Genomic DNA, 21755 nt, shown 5'->3' on the forward strand with positions numbered 1-21755 from the left:
TCTTCAACTCTTGTTTAACCTGTATTGTTTCTTTACTTTTTCCAACCTTTTTATATTTGACATTATTTTGAAATATTTTAAATTGATGTAATCTTTTATGATCTAAAAAGATCAAAATAAAGATTGTAAAAAGAAAGATTCACTTTGTCTAAAGTTACACTAGGAGGTCTGTCCTTATAATTTCTTGAGCCAAATTTCTGGCCATGTCCAAGGTATGTCGTATGTCACAGCAGTTCCAGGGGATTGTTACTTCATGATCACTGCACTGATGGCTCAGGTCACATGGGGGAAATTACTGATTGCAGATGCCCACTTCCTTCCTTGCCGCCTTCTTTCCCTAAGTGCCTCTGCGGTTGGCAGAGCTGTTGTGGCCTGTCAAGAGTACAGTCATGCTTCTCCAAACAGCTGTTACAAGTGCAAAGAGGATCAAAGTCCACCCTAATAGCTTTCGAACACCGGTGGGGTGAGAGTCCTTTGAGGCACTAGATGCCCCTGAAGCTCACACTCTAGGATCCTGAATCACAGCAATGTAGAGGAGACAAAGGTGACAGAGGTGCGCTTGGAAGAGCTGGACATAGGTTTTAGGAAAGAGATGGGACTAGCAGATAGTAGTCACACGCATCAAATGGAGGGGACACTTGGTGTGTCCCATGGAACGACAGAGGCGGGTTCTGGATTCCAAATTGTTAAATAATTGGCGATTATTGGAAGCACGTCATGGTCATGTGCACTGAGGCTAAGAATAAGGGTAAAGAAATCATAGAAATACTTTTTATGTAGCTTGAAGCAGGTGTGCATGTTTACAAAAACCATGCATGTTATAAGGGCTGATTGACATGTTCTCCAAGTATTGATGGTGTACATTGGGGATTGCCTTGGGGCTACTTCAGACTAAAACTGAGGTCTTATTTAGATACTTTCCAGATGTTTAAGCAGCAGGGCTGTCTTTGGACCTTTTTATCCTCTCATGAGATGTCATTCCATATCATTGGTGCATGACAAGTGTCTTTGTAGGTGTCAGAAAGTCATCCTTTTTGGCCTGATCACCCCCATTTTTGACTGCTAACCAGGGCCAGGGCTAGGGATCTGTTTAAAAGACATCTGGCACTTGGTGAAATTACAATGGGTTCAGACAGCCAACCTGTAAGTCTGCAGCATTGGGTAAAGCATGCATGTTTAGAGACCCCAGTGGATTTAATGCACTCACGTGTGCACTACTGTACTGTCTGCAGTCAGGCTGCTTTTAAAATAAAACGTTGTCCAATTTTGACTTTGGAACTAAAAGTACTACCAAAGGCTAAAACTGCCTTCTTATTATGAATGTCACCCCTAGGCCTGCCATAGGTGCCCCAGAGGTACGATCTTTTGTAATTTAAAGCAGGGACATTATAAAAAATGTTTTTTATGCTGCAGTGAGGGAAACAAAGTTGTTTTTTCCCGACTGTAGTGCTGCTAGCTGTATAGCTCACATGGGAAGGCCTTATTAACCGATTGATCTAGCATCTTAATTCAAAGTATCAAAATGATAGTTACAATACATTCAACAACCTTCCAAGCTTTGACTTGTTACAACTTTTTCAGGGAAGAAGTTTTAGCATTTTAATTTCCTGAAGTTACTCAAAGCAGCCCTGTAGCAACCTATTATGTCTGGCCAGCCTCTGATAGCCTAAGCCAAGCTGCTCCCTGATAGGAATAAAGATCCCTGGGACTGAAATAATAGAAACATCTTGTGGGAGGAGATTTGAGGTTCTGCAGATTTCAGGGAATGAAGGGGGCTAGGGAGCTAAACTGGTCTTTAAAGGGAGAGGCACAGATAGCACAGGAACCAGGCCTATCCCCATCTCCTGCACCACCAGCCAGATGGGAGCCCCTCTAATTAGATTAGGAAAGGGGCTAGAAAAGGAGCATAGGACAATGTTAGCCACATCTGTATGTTAGGTTAGCCAGACCTGAATTCCAAAGAGAGATTTTCTCTATTTTGATTTTTGTGGAGATGTGCATTATTGGACAGAAATATGCCACCCTTCCCAGGAAGTGGTCTTTACCGAGGGTGGCAACTTGTACCCCATTGGTTTGGGGTGCCCACCTCTTGCCAGCCCAGAATACGGAATAAATATGGGAGAGCTGCACTGCACCTCAGATCCCTGCTCGGAAACACCTGGAGAAAAAGGACTGCCCTGCTGGACCCTTAGACTATTCAAAAAGCGTACTGCACTCATAAGGGCTGCATCTGCTCCACTCTCAAGGCTTCACAAAAAAGGACTTTGCCTGTCTTAAAAGATCAAGGAGTTGACTTCCTGATCAGCAACAGGAAGAAAAGTGCTGAGAGAAATTACCTGCATTATCTACAAGGAAAGGACAAGCCCAGCTGACCAGCTTCACCTGGACATTACTTGGATTATTATTGAAGATAGTTCATGTAACGGTGCCAGGATGTCAATTTGGGAAATAGAGGCCTTGAATTAAGTCCAGTGGGTCTTTGGGCCCATTCATGTGTTGGTGTATACTTTAAATCCTATTTTTCTAACTTTTCTTCACTGACTGTGGAGGGTCCTGTTGCGGTCACTTTCTCTGATCATTATATTATTGTACTCCAGGTCCCGCTAGCAAACTTAGCTCCTCTTAGTCATAGAAATGCAACAAAAAAATCAAGGAAATTGGCCAAAATATACTTGGAGGTCATTACCAAGGTGCTTTTAGCTAAAAAAAACGCTTTTGGGGATGATGTTGACACAGCTCTGTCAGACATTGAAAATTGGATTACAGGATAATTGGATATAAAAGCTCATTTGCCCCAGAGGCAGAATCTGCGGGCCTCATTACCCACCCACTGTTATAATGAAAACTGAGCATCTGTAAAAAAAAAAGTCTTCCAAATGTCTGGAGTGCTCATGGCACAAGGATTACAGTGCTGACAGTAGGAGTAGCTATTAGGAGGCACTTAAACAATACCATAGCTCATTAGAAGCACTCGTAAAGAGTTTTATACCCATAACATTGAGTCTTCTATGTGGTTAACTGCCTAACATGGCAGGCGCACCTTGAAAGTGCTCCATGATCTGGCCCCCTGAATCTAATGCCCGCACTATCATCCAGCACTTCAGCCATGCCCTGAAATGCCACGATTGATGAGGACTGCCTGGAGCCGTACATAGCCCTAACGCAGACTGCTGTGCAGTGATCAGTGACATCTCAGGCGGCCTGTCGGCCTTTGATGCTCTGAAGCCCCTGCAGGGTGACTGCCTCATAGCGAGGGACCTCCTGTAGTTGCACCCTGTGGAGCCACTGCACAGCAAGCTCGGCCCGTGGCTGAATTTGCTGAGCCTTCCTTGTGGCAACTGGGAGCAGCCCTTACCAGACCGACCCCAGCGGTATCTTGGAGAGGCCCGGAGCACGGACGGGTCCTAGCACTGTGGCTGAGGTGGTCTACTCTCCACTGGACCTGACTGTGGCTGGTAGCAAGTGAGAGCTGTGCTGCCTTGCAGCCCAATCTACAACAAACAAAGTGGTAGGTCGAACCCCTCTACCCCTCTTGGATGGTGGCAGCCCCTGCGGCAGGAGAGTGCTGGCAGGCATCGGGGTCATATCGGGCCTTGGCCCAAAAGACATGTGGAGGTCTGCCAGACCTGACTTACCTGCTTTGTATCGGAGGCCCGGGGGAGCCTGTCTGCCCTCTCCTGCTGGCCAGCACCGCTGGGACTGTCTTGCCGCCTGTACACAGCTTTGGGCCCCTCCAGCGGCACATTGAGTGACCCGCTAGTGGGGTAGAGAGAGGGGGAGTCATCGGGCCCTGGGGGCCATGTCGGGTCCATGCCTGCACAGGCAAGATGCTCGGCTGAGATGGCTCCCCGGGGGACTGCTAAGGGACCCAGAGGGGAGATCGCCCCCAAGGCTGGGGGCTGTGCTGGACTTGTGCCTGCCCTGGCTGCAACATCTTCCTGATAACCCACCAACTTTGGATACCTCATGCGGGATCCCAGAGATATAGGTACACCACGAGGCCTTTTAGATGTGGCCCCCCCACCCCTGCCGTTAGTAAGAGCCTTGCTGGACACCTGCCCACATGCAGGGTTGGGACTGAGTACGCTGCCTTAGTCCCTCATCTTCTGCATCCCCCCTTCCTGGCACCCCCACCACCTGCCTTATATCTTATGCCCTCTCTAACACACATGGGGGTTGATGTGGCTGGAAGCTACACTACGGGGTCCAAGGATCAGATCGGACCCAGGCCTACTCCCCTAGGGAAACACAGACTTGCTGTGCTAGTAGCAACTGGTTCCTGTCACACTGTTTGGCCAGATCTGACTTACCAGAAGCACACAACTACAGGCTCCATCTTCCATTTAGCTCCCACCCGCTGCCTTGCTTCCCCATTTCTCGCTTGGTGTGCTGCTGGGTGCGGACACATGAGAAAACATAGTGGACTAGGACGCATCCTTGCAGAGCCACCTTCAACAGCGTCCATCCCAACGTGGTGCTGTCACCTTAACTGCCACACCTGTGGATGCCACAAAAGAAAGATGCCCACATTAGACCCGTCCTTTCCTGGCCACTGGCTGCATCCTCTACTTTCCAAGAGCAGCACTCCGGGTCACTCTAAGAAGATGGGGCAATGACCGGCTCCCTCACATCAGCCTCCTGGCAGCCAGACACCCCCTCCATGCCTCCAACGTGAGGAGAGCACACACCTGACGCAGTGTCCTCATTGGTGTTAGACACCAAATTAGACTCAGCGGTAAAGGCTATGGAAAGGCTGGGCACCTCCCTGGCCCGGACAGAAACCTCTCTTGAAGACCAAATCAACAAAATTGCTGTGGACACCCCTTTACTGCACAACGATCACTGCAAGCTCGCAGACAAAGTGAGAGATTTGGAACTCACTCTTGGAGAAGATCATCATACAGTTGCAGACACAGCTGCAAGGGTACATGACTTGACCAGATGGGTCCATCTTCTAGAGCTGCAAGCTGCGGATGCAAAAGGGTGATCCCGCAGGAACAATGTCTCTGTTATTATATTGCCTGAGGGCGTGGAGAGATCCAACACAATTGAATACACCGAGCAATGGCTTCATGCCCTGCTCCCGCTGGGCTTGCTTTCTCCCTTTTTCACAGTTGAAAGGGCACATTGAGTTCCGGCGAGGCATCATCCACCTGGCTCGAGGCCTCGTCCTTTTCTCTTCCGCCTCCTTAACTACAAAGATCACAACGCGGTGGTGCACAAGATTCACAGGCTCGGGTGAGTGCAGGTAGACAATGCTGCTGTTCTCTTTCTCCCTGACTATGCCATGGCAGTCCAGAAGCAGTGGGGCTCCTTCGTAAAAGTAAAAAGATGCTTGCTCGAGCTAGACATTTCGAACTCACTTCAATGTCCAGCCCTCCTAAAAGTCTCAGCTGATGAAGCTACGCACTTTTTTCATGTTGCAGAGAAGGCCTGGTCCTGGCTGGAGTCTACCACCCGACAGGGAACATCCAATAGACACACGGATGGCCCAACCCTGCACATCCTTGTTCGAACACTCATGGGAGAAGACATCTCCGTGCCCACCCCGCTCGGCCCTCCCAACCTCGTACAGTACCAAACCTGGAGCAGGTAATCCAGAAACGTAGAGAAACCCTACAGGCTGTGGCAATGTGCTGGGTACCCACCAGCCGCATAGAAACTTGGACACCACTTCTGATCTCCCCTTAAGTAATGACAGCACCCCTGTGGCTTCACCTCTCGGAGAAGAATCTGGACAAACTTCTGCTGTCACGCCTCTAACGGTGGATGAAATGTTCTTATCACCTTGTTCCTCTCATGTATTGTACAAAACAATGTCATATTTTGTATGCCTCTAACACTCTAGCATAGCACACTTGGCTGGCCTTTGCCGACCACCCACAATAGTGCTCCATAGGCATCCAGGCGATGCCCTCCTGTTAAACCTATGGACCTGACACACCATCTGGCGGGCAAACTCTTGCGTCATAAGGGGGTCGGTAGCTCAGGCACTCATACAACACCTCCAGTTCCCCTGACACGCCACATCACCACTCTCATGGAACAAATAAGTTGAAATGTTTAGTGGGTCATTTTCTTCCCCACTGTTTGGTCGGATACATGTTGTCTCTCTGCCCCAATCCATTTACCACATGTTTTCCTTCCCCCATCCTTTTCCATTTGTTCATACCCTCTCCTTTCTCTCTTCCTTCATAATCTCCAACTATAGCTTGTTTTTGCACATGCCCAGGCGACACACACTTCAGCAGGTGCAACCTCCTGCCTACTCCTCCTGTTTTATACCATGGCCCTCCCCAGGTGCAGACCATATACACACCCATATGCTTCTTCTTAGAAAATGTTGTCCGTTAACATCCTCTCTTGGAAGGTGAGGGGATGCACACTCCCTCTCGTTGCTCTAATACATGCGCCTATCTTAAATGACAATCAGTACACATAGTGGTATTTTAGGACACGCACCTCACTTTGTTGGAAACACATAGTCTCAGCTGTAGGTGGCGCAGGCAGGTATAGCTGCCAAATATTCTGCACATACCAGAGGAGTACTAATCTGGGTGAGGCCAGGCACTCCACTTCAAGCTGATGAATCTCTGACAGACAAAGACAGGAGCTATGTATTTGTACGTGGCCCTCTTGATGGACAACACATGGTAGTTGGGGCGATATACGCCCCTAACTATGAGTAGGGCTCATATTGACAGTACCTATCAGTAATCACAGTCCACAAGCAAGGGCCCTCACTTTAGCAACATAGCATCCCAACTACTTAGCAAGGATGTGAATTACAAGGGGCGTTATTCCAGATAACTCGCAATGGCTGCTGCTATCTCCATGTTTCTTGACAATATGGGAACCCCTTGGAACTTTCTCTTATTCTTGCTTGGGCAGTATTGCATAGTGCAGTCTTCATGAGCAGGAACCTTTACACAGAATACATACACTTTCTTAGTGCCCAAAGACAAGTACTTATTCTTTACTGTGTGACATGTTTATGCTGCATGGTGCTTGATATAGCTCTTGCATGTAAGAATTCCTGAATTCCTCAGAACCTGGGCTGACATACAGTATCCACAACATTTGAATACGTAGCATAGATCCAAGAGATCCATTATTGTATATACTGATATATATATTGCAGCATTGGGAATGTCTGGCTATAGGGGAGCCAGTAGGATTGATAGAGACTGGTGGGGAGATTATTTCAAGTCACGGTAGAAGATAAAAGGCGCTGTAAGAGACATACTTGCGAGCTTCCTTCAGGAGAAAAGGTTTTATGGCCCTAAAAATGATGAACTAGTTGTACGGTTCTTTTGCCATACCATCTATGTGGGTGTCAATTTGTAGCCTGGGTGCAGGAAGGTGTATCTTCCTGCACAAAAACAATCATGGCAACAACACAGCCACCTTTGCACCACGTTACAAGGGGGCCTGCGTTGGTGCTCAGCTGTGGTTTGAGAGCTGGCAGAAAGGACAGGAATGCACAATATCTTGTAGATAAAGCACATTCCTGCCCTTTTCTTTTGAGGTAGGTCAGCACAGCAAGAAAGCGTGAGGGTCTAACCTATGCCAAAATATTGTAAATAAGCCCCTAACATCCTTACCTTCTTGATAGTATGTTAATTGTTTGGCTGTTTCTTATAAGAAGCCCTGTTTAAGGTCCGCTCGGAATATGTTTAAGTAATGTGGTGTCATCCATATGCCTATGTCTCTTGTAAATAACTATTAGAATACATCTCATGAGCTCCATGACCAATGCAACTGCAATGATTCTGTTGTTCTTTCCTCTTAGTCGTAATATCAGCATGCTGCAATACCAACATCACGTGGCATGCTTCACATAGAAAGAGGTGAAACTGTGTACAAAGGCAGTATGTCAAAATTTCAGTATCTTTTTTATATTATTAGCAAAAGCGCCCTTTCCTATGCAAATGCATTCACATAGGAGTGCGAGAATCATTGAGAAATGTCATAACCTATGCTCTGATATTTCCATCCTTACAGAGTCGTTGTTTAGTGTATTTCAGCAGTTCACAAAACATACCCAGGGTATGCTTAGAATGCTGTACCAGTTGCCTGAGCCATCTTGCCATTATAAGGTGATATTAATGTGCCCAAAATGGGTAGTTGAAATCAGTTGAACTAAGCTCAGTGCAGTGTGTCTGGGAGTTTTTGCTGTTTAATTTCCTTTTGTTTTGATGAGAAATGTGTGTACATACGTGAGTAACCGGCAAGTGCTCATCGCTACATGATCCTCCCACCTATTTTTTTTCTTCTAAATTATTGTGTTTATCAAGAAGACACTGGCAGTAGGATTTAGGTTCTGTACACCGACATAGTTGCATATACTTGGTGAAAATCCCTACACGTTCATGTTTTCAAATGTCTCTTGATCATCAAGGACGTCATTTTCTAATTCTTTCTCACACTAAACAACTCTAAATTGTGGGAAATGCAGTCATGCTTCATTACAATCGAACCCAGTGGACAAACGTGAAGGCTTAAATTGGTTTGTAGGTGGAACACGTGGGCAGGAGCATAGAGTCCTCTCTGCATTGGAGACATCTGGTATTAATACACACATATCGATCGATTTTCCAAATTGCAAAACATGCAACGTTTCATAATGCCTCCATGAGTACTTCTACCCGCTAGCACTAGCAACTGGAAGCTCAAGATCAGTGCTAAAAAACTGCGTCGCTCCTTTGTGTGACCTCCATGGGTACATAAAAATCCATAGCATCTCAAGCATGTATTATAATTTCATTATAAATAAGCATGATAGAAATATAAATGAAATTCTTGCATCTGGCTCTTAAACTATAAGAAATGTTTTTCAATAGGTTTCGACTTCTGATATTAAAGCATCAGCAAATGCGACCAAACATTTCATATCCTCTAAGCCAAGCAAACTACATTTGTAAATGTCAAATACACCTCCGTAAACTCGGAGCTGTAGTCCGTATTGTTTTTGTTACTCTATGCACGTTTCTTGAACTGTCACTCGGAATATTAAAACAGTTATGAACAGCAGGGAAAACATACTTGTGTCAGGGTCTGTAAATATATGTCTAACTAGAATGTATTTCACAATTGTCAAGGTAGAGCCCTTCTGCTTGGTAAAAAAAATGTTTTAGACGGAAGAAAGCCGTGCACAGTCCTTAGGTGTGTTTCACAGATTAACTAGTTTAATCTATTGCCCTCGCTCCACCCACGAAAAACACATTTTGAAATGCAAAGACAACATTTACACTTACAAAAAGATTACGAGTTAACACTTGTAAAGTGGGGAAAAAGGGAAAAGATCAAATGTATTAAAATAGTAGATGGGAGCACATTTAACACAATTAGATTTCACATTCAACCCTATTTTTCTTTACTGTTAGAACTATACATAAAAAAGCTTTTATTAAACCTGCACATTGATAGCATAAAACACAATGGAACACATACTGCATGATTCATCTCACACATTATCCCAACATCTGTCTATTTGTAAAGAATTTTCAATGATAAATAAAATAAAGTGGCAAGCATTTTTGTATTAATCATTAATTGAGTATGCCCTTGTACATTTTACAACATCCCATTTAAACTGGATAGATTTGATGGGACTGCCTATCTGTCAGAGGATAGCCAAATTGGGTGAACTGACTTATGAGATTTTCAGATAAATAACATTGCTAATGGTAAGTATTCAAGCAAAGCTAATTTGTGACTGGATGCTATAAATGAATATATGGTTTTGCTTCTTGAAAAAGAAAACAAGGATTTGGCTCTAGGAATATTTGTAATTTTTTTTCAAGCTGGGGGAACAGATGATCTTCATGGCAATATCTAATGGGATTTTAAAGAGGAGTATAAAGAGTAAGATAAATGCTAATCACAAGATGCATTTTAATTCTGCTACACACACACACACACACACACATATATATATATACCATAGGTTTCACAGAAGGTATAGTTAGGAATTAGCATTTAAAAAACCTTTGAAATTCACTGAAAAAAACATAGGTTTCAGACAAGTTATAGTTAGGAATTAGCATTTAAAAAATCATAGAAATTCACTGAAAAAACCATAGGTTTGAGGGGTGTTATAGTTAGCTAGACATTTCACTCGTATAAAACCATTGACATTCCCCCGTTATAGTCAGTTGTAGTAACTATAACTCGCGCACCCGCAATCCACTGCTGATGATGTCACATATTATATCCTTCATGACATGGTCAGTGACATCACTGATGACATCTCAAATGACATCACTGATGACATCATCCAGTGAATGTGGTTTGGTTCAATATTTAAATAAATATTATATATATATAGCAATCTGCCTTGAAGACTGAGGGCATGTATACGTGTCTGAATGGAGGATTTAGTAGCAATGTGATTGACTGTGTAAGTGACGAATTTAAAGTGTCTCACTAAATATATGGGATAGTGATTTAACTTTGTGAATACCTGTATCACTCTATCTTTTGTTGTGTAAACTACTACATAAGTTGGTTACTAGCTATGTGAAAGTCTATATAAGTTATTAATAAGTTAAGTGAGTAATTGTATGGGATAGTGAATGAATGTGTATGTGGTTGGGTGGGAGGTGTGTGACTGTCTAAAGATGTGTAAATAGTTGATTTCGTAAGTATATAAGGTTAAGACTGTATGTGGAAACAGTTGTTTGGGTGAGTGAATCTCTTTATGGGTGTGGTGATGAGTACATATATTTCTCAATGATACATGTCCAAGAAACTAGAAATATAGAAGCAGTGTGTGTGACAGTTGTTGTATATAAATAACTATACATAAGACTCAGTGATTGTATGAGTGACGTATGGATAAATGTATACTTGTAATAGTGATTTTATAACATACGAAGTATGAGTTACTATCTATATCAATAAATAAAGTGGTGTTTGTGTAAGTGTTTTAGCTTAGTAAATATAAGTATGATCAACTGTCTTTATAAGTGAGTAGAATGACTGCATAAGTGAATAGGATGTGCTGGTGTGTAATGTTGATGTAGGTGTATAAGTATATTTAATAGAGTTCTATTGATCTTTGTTAGCATGTATGAGTGAATCTATAGGTAAGTGTTTAGATGTGTGTGTAGATGTAGGAATGACTGAGTGGGTTTTTAGAAACTTGTATTGGTGTGTCAATGGTTTCAAATATGGCACTCCATATTTTATAATGAGTGTTGAAAGGTTATACTAGTGTATGATAAGATGTATCAGATTGTCACGTGGATGATGTCAACATTGATGTCATCAGTGATGTCACTGACCATGTCATGAATGATGTAATATGTGACATCATCAGCAGTGGATTGCGGGCGCGCGAGTTATAGTTAGTACAACTAACTATAACGTGGGAATTTCAATGGTTTTATACGAGTGAAATGTCCAGCTAACTATAAACACCCCTGAAACCTATGGTTTTTTTCAGTGATTTCCTAAGGTTTTTTAAATGCTAATTCCTAACTGTAACTTGTCTGAAACCTATGTTTTTTTCAGTGAATTTCAAAGGTTTTTTAAATGCTAATTCCTAACTATAACTTCTGCGAAACCTATGTTTTTTTCTGTGAATTTCAAAGGTTTGTAAATGCTAATTCGTAACTACAACATATGAAAAACCTATGTTTTTTAGTGAATTTCAAAGATTTTTTAAATCATAATTTTTAAATATATTTATTGTTTTTTTATATTTCCTAAGTATATTTTTTTCATCATTTTATTTTTAGATGTTATTTTTAAATTACATTACACATGTTTCTTAATATTTTTTTTTACATAAAAATATATATTTGTTCATAATATACTCAAATTTTTTATTTTTTTAAAAACATTTTTGGGAGTTGCGCACCGTACAAACACCCTGCTTGTTTATTGCACAAAACGTGTCCGCCATTTTACGGTCGTTGTGTAGGATCCAAGTAGGGTGCGCGACGGGTTTAACTTCTCCAACGCGGTTGCTATGCGACCTGTACTCGACGCCTGGCGCATACGCGAGATGTACGTATAACGTGACGTGACGGACGCGGGGTAGCACGTGACGTCATATGCATATCAGATGCAGTGGATGTGCTGCTTCCGCGATTTCTTTAACTTATTTCTATATACTTAATGTAAATATTAGGACAAGAGATTTTCTGAGGTTATTATAAAAATAATATTCTTTAACTTTCTTAAAAAGTACATAACTTTTTAATGAAATTTCGCGAAGTCGCACTGGACGCGAGCACGATGCAAGCAGGGTGCGTATTGAGTGTGTACATATTATGCGCATCCTACGCGCACCCCTTGTGACTTTAAAAACAGAGATTTGATTGGTTCATTACACTTTCTATTGAAACTATTATACGACCCTACCCATTTCAAGCACTCTTATTAGAACTTTTCCCGAGAGAAAGACCTTCTGAGAAGATCTGCTGCTGTTTCTTTTTTGGAGAAGAGATTCATTTAAAGATAGTATGGCTGCTAATCCACCATCATCCTCTGATTCAGAGAACTCTTCAGAGCAAGAATTTGTTCCTGAACCTTCACTAAAGCAAAAATATACCAGCATTGTCTGGAAATTTTTCACCTTTCCACCAGGCTTGAAAAAGGGGACTGCTACAAAAGTTACTTGCCGAATGTGCAATGAAGTGCTTTCAAGGGGAGACCCCAACAAAAAGTATTCATGCGGAACTGGAAGTATGCGGAAGTACTTGCAATCTCAGCATCCGGTCAACTTTGCAAAGGAGGAGTTAAGGAGATTGAGAGAGGCTCCTCCTGCATCATCAGAAGGCCGAGTACGAGTGGACCAACACCATCAACCTCTACTTCACACCCTGATATTCATCCTCAATTTGGGAAACTTAGAATGAGCTGTGTAAAATGTGGATGGCTGATAGCATATGGAGAGCAGTCGGTGGATCTGGTGTGTCGAGCTGTTGACCACGGTATACACCCGTTACAACGCATCTTTTACTCCGCACTACCATTACAACGCGACTTTTACTCCGCATACCATTACAACGCATTGCGCTGGGGGGCGCTCTAGGATAGGGAATAAGTATAATTTACTATCCAACACCTTCCCTAGGGTCCACGGGGACTGGAGTTAGAATAGTAAATTATACTTACCACTATCCAGCGCCCCAAGGCGCTATGCGTTGTAACGGTATGCGGAGTAAAAGTCGCGTTGTAATGGTCTGCGGAGTAATAGTATGCGTTATAACGTCATACATCCGTTGACCACCACCATTGTTAGATTCCTTTTCTCCCCTTCTCTCAGTTTTTAGTTCTCTTTTCCCAGTTCTCATGTTTCCCCTGTTTAAATAAAAAACAAAAAAAATACAAAATCCCCCCCCCAAAAAACAAAAAGAAAAACAAAAGGTCTTTTCAGAACTAACTACTCTGGTTAAAGAAAGATCTAAACTAGTATGCTAGTGTGTGAAAGTTGAGATGAATGTATGTGTAGTGCATAATTGACTGTAAAAATACATTTCTAATGTGTGGTAAATGCATAAGTGCAGAATTATAAGGAAGTGCTGCAACATGACAGTGTACACTGTTTAATTACAGCATGCTGTGGTATTTCCGAAGCACAAGGATGTAACATATGTACAAAAATATGTTGCAACTCTGTGCTTCCCTCTACACAGCTGCAGAAATGGCAGGCATGTAGAGACACAGGCACCCTTACACCATGGTGCAAGGATGTCCGTGTCATGTGGAGATTGTTTTTGAGCAAGAAGGGACACCTTCCTGCTCAAAAGCAATCAGTAAAGGCATTTGTCTTCTTCAATATATGCTGTGCATTGCAGCATATATTGAAAGTGAAAAAATGAGGAGAAGTGAAAACAATTTTCCTCGTTGTGCTTTGCTATACCAATAGAAGGATTTTGTAGCATTCACAGACATGTCCAGATTTATGATTTCTGATGAATCTGGAAATGTGCCTTATTTTATGAGTGTTCTGTGCAAACACGCATAGCAAAACCTATAGAACAACTTTTCAACGCAAAGTACTGTGTATAATGAGATTATATTTACATGGAAAAGAAAAGGTATACAGAATGCCTTTTCCTCACCTTATAACTAAGAAAGAGAGTTAATCGCCAGTTCAATTGTTACTATAGGAGTACATTATTGTACTGATAACAGAGAACAAGATACATGTACAACTGCTGACGTTTTAGGGAACTGATAGGACATGTTTATATATTACTGAAGGGAAGGGATGCGACCTAATATGACATTTGCAAAAATACTGACTGATGTGGTTTAAATCAAACAGTTTCATTTCTTTTAATTCTGAAATTATCAAGACCTGCACAATTACCATATTTGTCTATTCTGTACTATAGCATATATCTTGCAGACAGGTGTTTTGAAGCTGTCCCCTATTTTATACCTTTTTGCATTGCAATTTTCTGACAGAAATCTAGTCCATCCGTGTTCCTTTTCTTCCACCGTGTGGAAACACAGTTCATTCTGCATTTTAAGACTTACTAAAACTTACGTCAACAGTAATACACATAAAAAACAGTACACATTTTATTCACTTGTTTTTTATTATCTAAATGGTGGTAAATTTGATATTTTAAAATTAAGATCTGTTAAAAAAAAAGAAAAAATAGTTATAACATATAATAATACATTTTTAACAGTACAGCATAGTTTTAATATTTTATAAAGTAATTTCTTTGCCTTTTTTGCTGTTCTCAGAATATATTGAATTTCACTAGAAACAGTGATTTCAATTATACTCATCACATAACAGTGGGCAAAAAAAACCAATCAATTAGATTGTTTAAAAAAACAATAATTCATCTGCAGTAAAATGCTAGATAATACAAATCACACGTATATAAAATGATTACTGCTAAAAAAATGTTATAACTTAAATTTATAAACACTATAAATAATGGCACTTAAAATTATACACCAAGACAATGTGCAACAAAAAGTCCATAATTCAAATAAATACATTTCCTTGAGGCCAAATTGTATTTTTGCAGTAATTTTTATGTAAGTTGTCCCATGATAATCCTATAAAATTATAACAATTAACTCCTATCAGGGGAAAAATTATCTTCTCAAAACTTTGGCTTTAAAAATATTAGATAGGAATTTGGCAATTCGAAAGGCAAACGTTGTTTGAAAACCAACTCAGCATCATTACAAAGACTCCAGCCTTTCTCACTTTTGAGATATGCAGTGTAATGTCCTGATGTTATTGAGGGACCATTGTGGAACTGTATTGCTACTGCTACATAAGTCCTTCCAGATATTGATAGTTGTGTAGCAACAAAATGTTTTATTAAAGTGTCCAATTTTCTTCCATCAGTTGTAAAACGTTGCATCATTAAAAATGATATATTTTCCATATCTTTGGATAAATAATGTTGATAATATTTCTGATTTGCATTGCCTACACTCCATGTTTTAGTTTGCAGCTTTAAATAATTTACTGAAAGACACTGATTTACAGTCCGGTAATGTCAAATATAAAAATCTTTCAGTGGCTACATGTATACATACAATTTTCACATTGATGTTCCCATTTATAACAAAGGCCAAAAATATTCTCCATGTCTCCACTTCATTTTCCAAATCTGTAAGCATATACATTAGAAACTCCTGAGCATCTTGTTGGATATTTTGTGTAAATTGTGTAGAACCGGAACATACATCCAAAAGAATATGAACATCCGAAACGCTTTGTATTTTACTTGTATCTTTTCTCAATTTTTCATAAAGAGAATGTGACAAGGAACAAAATCTTTTTTCCCAATTCTTCATTATTTACTGTTGCAAACTTTCATGAAAAAAACAAAATTGACCACTACATTAACATAGCAGTTGACACCAGAACTTTTCAAACTGAAAACCAACAATCTCTTCAACAGTGTCCTTTTTCTTTTTGCTTGCAATCAAAACATTTTCTTGTTTTTTTCCCTTCTCTACACTTTCAGTACAGATATTCTCATACCTTCTTTTTCGAGCAACCACATGCTTTTCAAATACAGGATATTGACCTAAATTAGGAACATATGTTCTTCTTAACCTATTGTATTCTTTGACACAGTTGGCATGTGCAGTAATCTTAGTATCATCAAAATCAATCAAAAACAAACCAGATAATGTTCTGACTCTGGACAAAGCAACATATGCCATACCTTGTTTAAACACAGAATTTCCAATTTTCACCAAAGCACTGTTAACACTTAAACCTTGAAATTTCTGAATAGTCACTGCATATCTCATTTAATCTTTATTGCGGCACGTTCGGCCATAAAAGATACATAACATCAACAATACATTAGCACGGAGGATACACAACAATCGATTCATATATAAATAGGAAGCAGAAAATATACAATACATCGTCGAATACAATAAATATACGAGTATATAAAAAAGAAAAAGGCATGTAACAAGTGTATATACAAAAATCACCACTAGCCAATATCAATGCAATATACCACAGTTTGCTTCTACAGGTCAAGAGCCATGTTTTTGAGGGTATAACTAACACTTAATAAAAATCTGCTAACACAAAACACTGTGAGACGTCCAGTGTTTGTTTTAATAATTCTAAATGCTTCAAGATATGAGCGTATACCTAATGTTTTACACAAGGGTTTGATCCATTTTCTCCTCGCTTGTTCATAAACTGTGCAGAAAAATAATATATGGCTGTCATCCTCTCTCTGCTTCAACTGGCAGCATGTACAAGTTACATTTCCTAATTGCCCTGTAGACTTGTCCCATCTTGCTAATACAGATTTTGTTCTTAGTATACCATATCTGAATTTTATATACAGACTTTTTGCTAGGGGTGGTTCAATCTCGTCTAAAGAATCTTCAAAGAGTGGAGAGTCCTTAAACTCCTGGAAACTTCGTGTAATGGATCCACATGAATCACCATTTTGGAGATTGTGAGTTATATGAGACCAAAATCTCGCCTTTACCAAAGACTTGCAGCTTTGTCTCAAACACGTTGGATCATCCCAAAAATGGGCAAGGCCTAAACGATAAAACCAATTTTTAACATACTTAAGCCAGGGATTAGTGGTATAGACATCAAGGTTCTTGACTTCCAAGATTCCATGTCTATAATCTTCAAGATCCGGGATACTCCAGAGTCTAATCCAGAACAGAAGTGGCCTAAGCAGTGCAATGTGGTCTGTCCTTTTCATATTTAAATCCATAAATAGTGGTACAAGTGGTGTACATTTAGGCAATCTCAAAAGCCTTCTGTAGAAGGTGTTTTCGCTAACCGTAAAGATGTTACCTGCCTTTACACCCCAGATTTCTGCTCCATATAAGGCACCAGATTGGGCCTTAAACTTAAAAACTTCTAGAGCTTGTGAAATGGACTTGCTTGAACTTGCCCCATGGCGCTTAATAATAGGAAAGGTACTCTGGTTAAATATTGTTTTACTTTTTTCTATTTGCGTTTTCCATGAGGTAGGGTAGAAACCCCCAAATACGAGAAGTTTGGAACCAAATCAAGCCTCTGATTATTTAATATGAATTGCCCTTTAAAAGATTTATGGGGATTTATGGACATACATTTAGTTTTTTTGTGTTTATTTCAAGGCCTTTTGCATCACAATACATTTTGAAGGAATTTAAGAGTGTTTGGAGACCCATAGGCGTTTGCGAAATCAAAATTGTATCGTCCGCAAATAAGAGTGAGGGGATCCTCACACCATTCAGTATTGGGGAATCATTATTGCATTTATCTAGGTATTCTGGGATGTCGTTGACAAATAAAGAAAAAAGTGTAGGGGCCAACACACATCCTTGGCGGACTCCCCGTCTAATAGGTATGGGTTCAGTTAGTTCCCCTTTTGGGCCCCAGCGTACTCTAGCAAAATTATTGTCATGTAATCGTCTGATCTGCTGGAGTATACATGATGGTAGGCCCAGTTCAAACAAACAATCCCACAAACGATCCCGCAAAACTAAATCACAAGCTGCCCTAAGGTCAACAAAAGCTACATAAATATGTCCTTTAAGTAAAGAAACATATTTCCAACAAATGCAACAAAACCTAAATACTTGATCTATCATGCTCGTATTCCGTCTAAAACCTGCTTGGAACTTTGTAAAGATCTCATTCTCACTGATCCACAAATCCATTCGATTTAAAAGATGCCTTGAATAGATTTTTTGTAAAATGTCTAAAAGACAAATGGGACGATAGTTAGAAGGATCATATCTATCTCCCTTCTTAAAAACTAAAATAATTTCTGCTCCTCGCCAACTATCTGGTAGGTTTCCTCCGGCCACTAGCATATTAAAAAGCTTGTTTATATAAGGCACCCAAACACTGGTCTCGTGCTTATATAAGTCCACCGGTATTTTGTCAAGTCCCGGGGCTTTTCCGCTTTTTTACAGCGGATATTGCCAACTCTGTTTCCTCTTGGCTGAACTCTCTAATATTTACAGGTGTTGTCAGCCATGGGCTGTTTCCATCCACAGTCACCTCACTACCTGGTGCTTCGTACAAATGAGTAAAATGGTCAACCCAGGTTTGCTCATCGATAAACACATCATCCGGTTGCCTTTCTCCAGTTTTCTCATTAGCCACTAGTTTCCAAAAACCCACATTATCCCTTGCTTTGACAGCATATTCTCCCAACATTCCTCATCACAACTGTTTCTAGCCTTTTTCTGCACCCTCCTAAATTCTTGTCTTAGGGTCCTAATAGCACATTTATTTTTACTCTTAAGTGCCTCTAAGAGCAAGCCCTTGGAATTACGACATTCTTTATTATACCAAGGTTTAATGCCAATAAAGCTAGTTTTTTCCAATTGTTTTTTTTTTTGGCATTTTCGACACAAGGGGTACCAAGGCTTTAAAAAATTCGGTATGTAGGTCAATAAAACCTTACCCTCTACTGGTTGGGACAAATAGTCAACAAAAGAGTCAGCAAAAAGTAAATAAATACTGGATAATGCCTCTTTGTTACTCAATAGGCTAGCCCATTTGAGTGAACGCCTATTGTTACTCATCAAAGGGCCACTAATAGTTGAATCATCCAGCATGATGTGATCGATCGGACTACTAGTACCAGAGATTAATCTATGATCTATAGTAAAGTGCAATGGTCGATGGTCGCTTTCGAACCTAGGGTCAATTACAAAGTCAGATAAGAAAGACCAGATATCAAAAGATACCAAAATGTAATCAATACTGCTTTGGGAGTCGTTTTTTAACAAAGGTTGGTGCTTTTGGGGAATCTGATGGAAATCGGCCTTTACAGGCCCTCAGACCATATACAGACACCAATCTCATTATCTGGGTGGCTAATGTAGTGCAACGCACACCCTTCTTATAGGATAGAGAGGGAATATTGTTAGCCCTATCCTCATTAGTAAAAACATCTCCAAACCCTATGATTGGTTCAAAATTACAGTTAAAATCACCACAAACTATTACACTGCTAATCTCATCTACATGATCTAAGAAAAGCTTTTCCAGTTTATCAAAAGTAACAGATTTGTTAGATAGCCCACATGGACGGTTGTAAATATTAAACACAACAATGCGCCTACCATCCTTCGTGATAGCTACAAGGCCTAAGTGTCCTTTTTCTTTTTGCTTGCAATCAAAACATTTTCTTGTTTTTTTCCCTTCTCTACACTTTCAGTACAGATATTCTCATACCTTCTTTTTCGAGCAACCACATGCTTTTCAAATACAGGATATTGACCTAAATTAGGAGCATATGTTCTTCTTAACCTATTGTATTCTTTGACACGGTTGGCATGTGCAGTAATCTTAGTATCATCAAAATCAATCAAAAACAAACCAGATAATGTTCTGACTCTGGACAAAGCAACATATGCCATACCTTCTTTAAAACAGAATATTTTCATCAAAGCACTGTTAACACTTAAACCTTGAAATTTCTGAATAGTCACTGCATATGCATATGCCAGAGAAAATGGAAACTGTGTTCTACGGACATATAAATCTTTAATAAGCAAACAACGAACAGAACAACGACCTATTTGTTTCACTTCTTCAATCTGATCAAATTTAATCTTTAAGAATTCAATACCATCTTTTTTTGATAATTAACAAAATCTACAACTTAGCCCATTGCTCCATTAACTAAACCTTTTTCTACATCCAAATTATGCTTTAAAATTATCCGACAGTTCCTACATGCATACAGATTCTTTTCTAAACCAGCAGTTTTAGATATTGATTTTCCTAAAAAATCCAATTTTGTCTTCAATTTTTCAGTCAAAATAATAGTGATTCCTTCATGTTCTATTTTATCAATGGCTTCCATTTTTTTTATTTCTTCATTTTCAAATTTTTAAAGTTGTCTGTTGAATATAGAACACTAACGCAGTGTTGGCATTAGGCAGATTACAGATTTCTTTTCTGCAATTTCCATGTATATTTTCTCAGGAACTATATTTCCATTTATAACAAGTAATCGAGTCTGTAAAGCTTGTTTGCCATGTTCTGTCAGTAGTCTGTTAGTAGTCCAATTCATATATCTTGGAGAATAGTTCCATAATCAACATCATTTGCCTGTTGCATTTTTGTAATGAGTTCTTTGTATTGAAAATATGACCAAATGTTCACGTTTCCGACACTACCCAGAGACTTTCTGGTGTCTTCATGCATGTTTTAAAGACTGGTTGTCCTTTACAGGAGTCAGTTGCAGTAGCTCTCCAAAAACTATGACGTGTTTTCCTCCAAATAATACGTCATACTCTGTTTTAAGAACTTGCTGCATTCTTAAATGCACAAAGGCAAGCATTAAGTTTGAGACCATGCTTACCTCATCAATAATGAGAAGATTCATTTTCTTCAATACTCTAAAAACTTCACAGCAAGCTTCTCCAGATAGCTTGTGGTATTCCAATTTGTTTTCATGCTCTACTGGTAGCATTAGTAAACAATGTAAAGTAATTCCTTTAATGCTGTGTGCTGCCAACCCAGTTGGAGCAGTGACAACACAAGACAAATGCGACTCAGTTACTTTTTGTAGATAACTTGTAATTACTTTAATTAAAAAACTTGTTCCTGTTCAAGCTTGTCCACTCACATACTTTCGGATCGGTTGAAATGACGTACATGAGCACTCTTTCTTTTCAGGAAGTAATCCATGGTTATTTCTGTTGTTTCACTTGCTCATATATTTGGTTTTGCCCAACATTTAGTTGTTCTTCCAAATTTCCTAAGTTTGTTACATCTTCTTGAGCTTGATACATTGCTGTTTCCACCTCATTCATGGCGATTGCTGCTTCGTTTTCAAGAATTGGTTGTCCTAGTGGATCTTAACTCAGCACAGCAGAACTTTTACTGCCTTGAGAACTGTCGCTAGCAATCTCAGCTGCAATTGTAGCTTCTTGATCAATTTTATCGTTCAACATTTTCCCATAATTTGCAAAAGCACTACACTGTATGCTATCTTTACAAGCATTAAAGGAATCTTCATAGCTCTGGAAATCTTCAAACTGAAACTGTATAATTTTTTACTTAGAGTCTTCTCGTGAGAAATCTCTTCCCACATTTCTTTCAATTCCGTCTTTTCTGATTTTGTAATATAGGATGTTAAATATCGAGCAACAGCAGTGGAATTGTCCGCAACATATTGAATATCCATGTTAGCATTCCACATGGACAAAATAAGTGGGTTGTAGTCATTTATGTACTTTGACTCTTCATTTCTTCTTAAATTGTAGGTATTTTTTTGAGAATTTCTTATGATAGTATGTCGCAAAGA

The sequence above is a fragment of the Lissotriton helveticus genome, chromosome 2_1 (genome assembly GCF_964261635.1).
Source record: "Lissotriton helveticus chromosome 2_1, aLisHel1.1, whole genome shotgun sequence".
Taxonomy (NCBI): domain Eukaryota; kingdom Metazoa; phylum Chordata; class Amphibia; order Caudata; family Salamandridae; genus Lissotriton; species Lissotriton helveticus.